Source organism: Pseudochaenichthys georgianus, chromosome 10, assembly GCF_902827115.2.
Source record: "Pseudochaenichthys georgianus chromosome 10, fPseGeo1.2, whole genome shotgun sequence".
NCBI lineage: Eukaryota > Metazoa > Chordata > Actinopteri > Perciformes > Channichthyidae > Pseudochaenichthys > Pseudochaenichthys georgianus.
Window position 1 is genome coordinate 39,154,828 of NC_047512.1, and position 5,910 is coordinate 39,160,737.

Below are 5,910 nucleotides of genomic sequence, written 5' to 3' on the forward strand. Positions count from 1 at the left end.
CAGACCGACGTTAACAGCAGCCCTGTCTGTGCACACGGAGACCGACTCTGTCATCCGGTGATCGAACCGCCTTCTGGAAAAGCTTCACAAGTACGTCGGTACGCAAATGCGCTTTGTGACACAAGTGACGGTACGCATTTCAGATTACGCACATAACCTGCGTACCAGTTATGTGGACCCCTGTACCAGAGCCATATTATTACTATTATATGGCTCTGCCCTGTACTACAGCAAAAGTATTCTCCGTCGGGACTTCCTGCAACAACACCACGCCGTTATCAAAGATGTTCTATTGAGAAGACGCTCACTACGTGACAAAAGTTTTCAAAACCGTGGCTACTGAAATCAATCTTACTAACTGCTGTCTGTGCAATTTACTCCGCGAGTTGGCAGACTTTATTTTGCTTACTTTAACATCATTTTTCATGGTGGGGCTAAGCCATTTCTTGGTATGGGTGTAGCCTACCCCAGCCATACCCTGGCGCTGCCACTGGTGGCACGTATGGGGCGGGCCATTCTGCACATGCACTGAAAAAACTGAGAAGTTGGCCTCTTGGATATAATTTAACTGATTATATGTGCTCAACATAAACAATTCATGTTTGACCAAAAAACGTGATTATATTGTGTTGAGATAACATTAAGCTTAACATCATCCTCTGAAAGTGATTCAATCTCATTGCCCTGAAGCGTTTCAATTGCACCGGAAGATCAGAGGGGGCGCTATTAAGCGAGGACGGAAGTTCTCCTCTCCCTCTTCTACCAGTGAACTTGTTGATGGAAGCATTCTCTCAGACACACGGTAAGAATATAAATCCTCAATCCATCCATCAAAACGTTATAAGGTTTAATTTTCATATCAGTATAGGCCTAATGTGTTTGTCATCGTTCAAAAGACGAACTTGTTAGGGAATGTTATCAGCGTTGCTGTTTGCTTAGCTAAGCTAGTGCTAGCGCTGGTTAGCACTAGCTAGCGCTGGTTAGCACTAGCTAGCGCTGCTAGCCTGGTCATATTATAAGTAAAAACCTTGATTCTGTCCATCACACAACGGTGTTGCTTCCCAACATGTCGCCAGGTGTGTAAAGTAAAGGTAAATCAGTTGAAAGCAGAAGTTCAATAAACATCCCAATCCCCTATGCTGAAGTTGCAAAAACACCACGATTTTATGATCCAATTCTATCAGTTTCCCAGTTACACAGGGACGCGGGAAGTCAGTCAGAGTCGCGTGTGCGTGCAGCGTCTCGCAGCGGAGTAACCGGCTGTACTGTGTGTTAACTGTGGTGCGGAGGGGGGAGCCTCGCAGTTTTTCAGGTTGATATGTGAAGCTCATTAGCTAGCCAACATGTATCTAGCAAATGTTTAGCAAAACATTAGCTAGCACTAGTGTTTTGCAGTTGCTAGCAGCTTATTGGGATTTTATGCTAGATAGACTGGCATTGTTTTGATATAATAAATTAAGCATTATTGTTAGTTAAGCATGTCAGCCTGCAGCCCCACTTCTTGTCTCTCTCTAACTCATTGCAGATGGCTGCACTAAAGAAAAGGGCACAGAGAGGAAATCAGTTGTAAGATGTTTAAAAGTTCATCAAACATAATATATGCTTAAATGCATGTCAAAGAAGTTGTGTTGGAGTTTGTGTTATTCTACATTTTGACACCAAGATTTTCTGATTTTACTGCAAATGTATATCGGTTCCAAATATCGGTTATCGGTCTGCTTGATTACCAATAATCGGTATCGGTATCGGCCTAGAAAAAGCCATATCGGTCGATCCCTAGTTGTAATGGAGACATTTTCCAAACCAGGAACAAGTAGCGCCATGACGCTTGTGACAGACGAGCGTCGTGTGTGTTTTTCGCGCTAGCTAGACTATTAATAGTTGTGCACTTGCAGTGCAGTCTCAGCAACTTATTTATGCAACAGAGGGTGAAAATAAGGCACATTTGGTCCACATTATACTCGTAGTAGAAACACATTGTTTGGCCAAAGTGTTGCTTCAATCCAGCCTCAGATTTCAAAATAAAACTGGAATTTAGCAATGATTTATTAAAATGTTGATCCTCCCTCCTTTTATATGCCATATCTTGAGATTTCAGTAAACCGTCTTTGTAGTGCTGGGTGCTTTGTGTGCTGTGTATTAATGTCTTTGTTTATTGAGTAAAACATGGAAATGGTAACTTGAGGGAGACCATAATTAATATGAACTAGTATTAATGTGGCATAAATTGTTACTTGCTGTTTTAATTTAAAGTGAATAAAATGTCAACTTCTGCAAATCATGGTGTCTTCACTCAGCTCCCCAACCCAGTTTTAAAGCTCTGTAAAACAAACCTCCTTTTTGAAGTTAAAGCCTTAAATGGTTGTTGGTTCAATTCCAACTGGTGTAGTCAGTAGTGTTTTTATGTATTTAGTAACTTCTATTTTGTCCATTTGGTTACATATGTAACTTTTAACAGCGTGTTTGTTAAACAAACACAAACAATTAAATGTTTAATTTCACACAAAAGTAGCAAAAATAGCAGATCTACAAGCTTGAAATGCGTCGCACTGCAATGCATTTTGAGCTGCTATTGTTGTTATTTTTTAATTGGAATCCTGAAAAGTAAAGTTTTTATTTAATTTGGGCTATTGGGATATTGCTCCACTGGTAAATACTATCCTGTTAACCTTAAAAAATGACTGCTTATGCAGGCAATGTTGTAGAAATGTTTGAATGAATACTTTAACACTTTGCTAAAACTACAGAGGTACAGTTGTATGTTTGTAACCTGTTGTATATTGATGTGTTGCAGACAAACGGACCGTGTAGCGGGTTGAGTCTCGCCCTGTGTCCAAGTCACGCTCCGGCACGCTGTCGACTAGGCTCATTGTACTGGAGGCTCATTTTCTTGTGGTGAGTATATGACTTCATTCACTTCCCCTCGACCTTAACTATCAAGTTATCTGCTATCAAATTATCTGCTTAATATCATCGCTGTTGGGCAGAAACCTTGCATGTCCACAACATTAAATTAACGTAGTTGTTCAGTCACAAGTTATTGTTAATACTTTCATTGGTTACATATTCATATAATCGACATACGCACCTAACTACTCAATCTCGCAACCCTATTTTGCATTTTATTATAGGTGAAGATTTTCAAAATATATTCACATTTTGTTTGTTGCTGTAACCGCCAATCTCACGACCTGATGCATCAAGCTGTGAGTTTCCCTACTTGTGACACTGCCTTGATGAAGTATAAAATGGGGCATTCATGTATTAAAATAATCAAAGATTAAATGTGGAGATGCAAGGTTTCTGCCAGACGGCAACAACATCCATTGGATTTATTGATGATCACTAATTGCAACATTCTCTTCTTTTTCAGTGACTGTTGCTGTGAATGTGGCAGTGTAAGGTTTGTGCTGTAGCAGTATCTTGCAGGTCCCAACTTTTAAAACATTACAGAGAGAAACATACAATTCATGGGACAAATAGAAGACACGAAGCCATTGGTTGTGATCCCATGATCAGCGACTTCACAATGAGATGGCCAGCTCTCTTTGATGTGACTGAGGTTAGTATGAACTAGTGACCGTGTATGTGACTTATTGTGTAAACGCTGTGCCATATTAATGAAAATTGTCTCATAAAGCCATATGTGTGCTTTCAGATTAATGCTGAGTTCAAACGGATCACCACAATTCCTCTGCAGTCTAAGTTCCTATCACAGCTGGACCTGTACTCTGCAAACCTGCTGAAGATGTTTGAAAGCACAACTGGGCAGAAAGGGAAACAACTGAAAGCGTTGACTAACAACATGGACACAGTAAGTTATCTGATACTTTAGTAGATGTTTAGGTGGGCAAGTGAAAGGATGTCGCTAGACATGAAGCAGGGAGTGAGGCTAAACACAGGTCAGAGTACAGTAATGTCAGCCTATGGAATCCTCTGGGTGGGACCCTGTGGGGACACCCCAGCTTTCTCCTCTCAGATACTTAAGTCTCGTTAGTCACCAGACTCCTCATCCATCAACTTGATCTGGTTCACCATATCAAGTTTTATAACGTGTAGATAGCCATTATTGTTTTGGGCGTCCTTGACATGAAAAAGTTTGAGCAACACTGAAATATAGCAACATAATTTTGTCAGGAAACGGTTTTAGAATCGGCCTCAGGTCTTACTGGGTTAAGCTAGGTGTCTAGCCCAAGTTTAACCTGTGGACCGTGGTTCTTATTTTTTAGAAAAGAGTCACTCTGGCTTGTCATTGTTCCACCCATTGCTTTCCTTTGAGAGTTCAGGGGGAGGTGTGGGGTGGGTGGCTATAAAGTATGGACCTTTGTTGTGGTCCTGGTCATAAATAGAATGTTCTAAAAGGGAAAGGTGGCCATTGGAGCAGGATTTGTGTTGATGATAGTGCATGCACAGCACCATTTTTGTTTTTGTTAATTTATTGCCAAACATGTGCTGCAAGGACCTTATGTATTTGTGTATTTGAGTTTTAAGTGTGTATTCTGTTCTTCTGTCACTCATCTTTCAGGATGACATTGATGCGGGAAGGGACCTCCTAATTAAAGGACTCTGCCTCTACCTCAACGAGGATCCTGGAGACCTTGTGCAGGAGTTCATAGTAAGTGACTAATTGTAACGTGTATACATGTGTACATCTTAGATTAAGAACCAGAGAACATTCTCTGTCATTAGCTCTTATTTAGCTGAGCACTCAGACAGGCAGTGTTCTGTTAACTCTGCTCAAGTGTGATGCTACTCAAGTTAACTGTACTGTAGTTGAATTACATAGTTGTGACTTAAACACATACTAAAATGCTAAATACTGCTAAAAGCACTGACTAATTATTCTATCACTCCTTTAGTGACTCTGCATGATTGCTGATTATTTAACTAACGACTAAACTGTTGGCTGAGAAACATGGGCTTCTAATGATTGCTTCATCTCCCATGATGGTCATACTTTACACATGACTTAGTTGCACACCAGTGTCTCACCGAAAATAGCTGATCTACAAGCTCACAACACGTTGTGAGTAGTGCTGCGTACCTGGACTCACATTCAGGTTCAGGTCCGGACTCAAGTCCAGAGGTTCAGGTTCAGGTCCGGACTTATAAGTCCGGACCTGAACCCATGGCTTGTGTCAAGTTGTGTGAGTAACTAAAGTGAACTTATTGTGAGCTAATTATCAATTGAAAATTAACTCATAATCAACTCAAATTCAAACTCGTCAGGTTTATTGTGCTCTCTTCCAACTTGTGTCTACATTTCTCTACAAAGTACAAATGTAAAAAAAACACTTTTTGCCACTTAGTCTACAAATGACTTATGACAGCAGTGAACTACTACAAAGTTCAAACATTTACCAAACTAAAGTAACCAAACAGTCCCTGAGCTGACTGAGCCTAAATCCCTAAAACGTTGCTGAAAGGTAGAGTGTAGAGTAGACTATACGCATTACACTGTTACACACCTACTATACAGTATACACTGTAGTGACTGTACAGTCAGAGTGTACTGTACTGTCTGTACACCATGTATTCTCTACATGTGTACATTATACAGTACATACTACATACATAGTGATGTACATACACACTGTTAGAAATTAAAATCAATGTTGATATGGCGTAATTTTGAATTAAATACACTATTTAATTTAAATCAGTTTTATTCTGAAAACACCAAAAGTTCACACTATTAACTTAATACTTTTATTCTGAAAATTATTCACTTCCGGTTAGCATTAGCATGTGGCGAAATGTTACGTTTTCAAACTGTGAATCGAAGGTGAAATGACATGTGATGTTGTACACTGAGCACACTGGTATTAGCACTCATTTATTGACGCTGAATAACGTTTATCAGGGAATGTTTAAATAACCACAGACACCAGAATATACGTAAGTGCTAGT

At 39.9% G+C, this 5,910-nt stretch overlaps 1 long non-coding RNA gene across 1 annotated transcript; it reads left to right on the plus strand.

Moving 5' to 3' along the window:
- The first annotated feature begins 748 nt into the window (after positions 1-748).
- LOC117453586 (uncharacterized) lies at positions 749-3,532 on the plus strand. The gene is made up of 3 exons (XR_004552913.2): positions 749-802; positions 2,795-2,895; positions 3,374-3,532. It is a non-coding gene; the product is annotated as an uncharacterized lncRNA (long non-coding RNA).
- Positions 3,533-5,910: the final 2,378 nt, after the last annotated feature.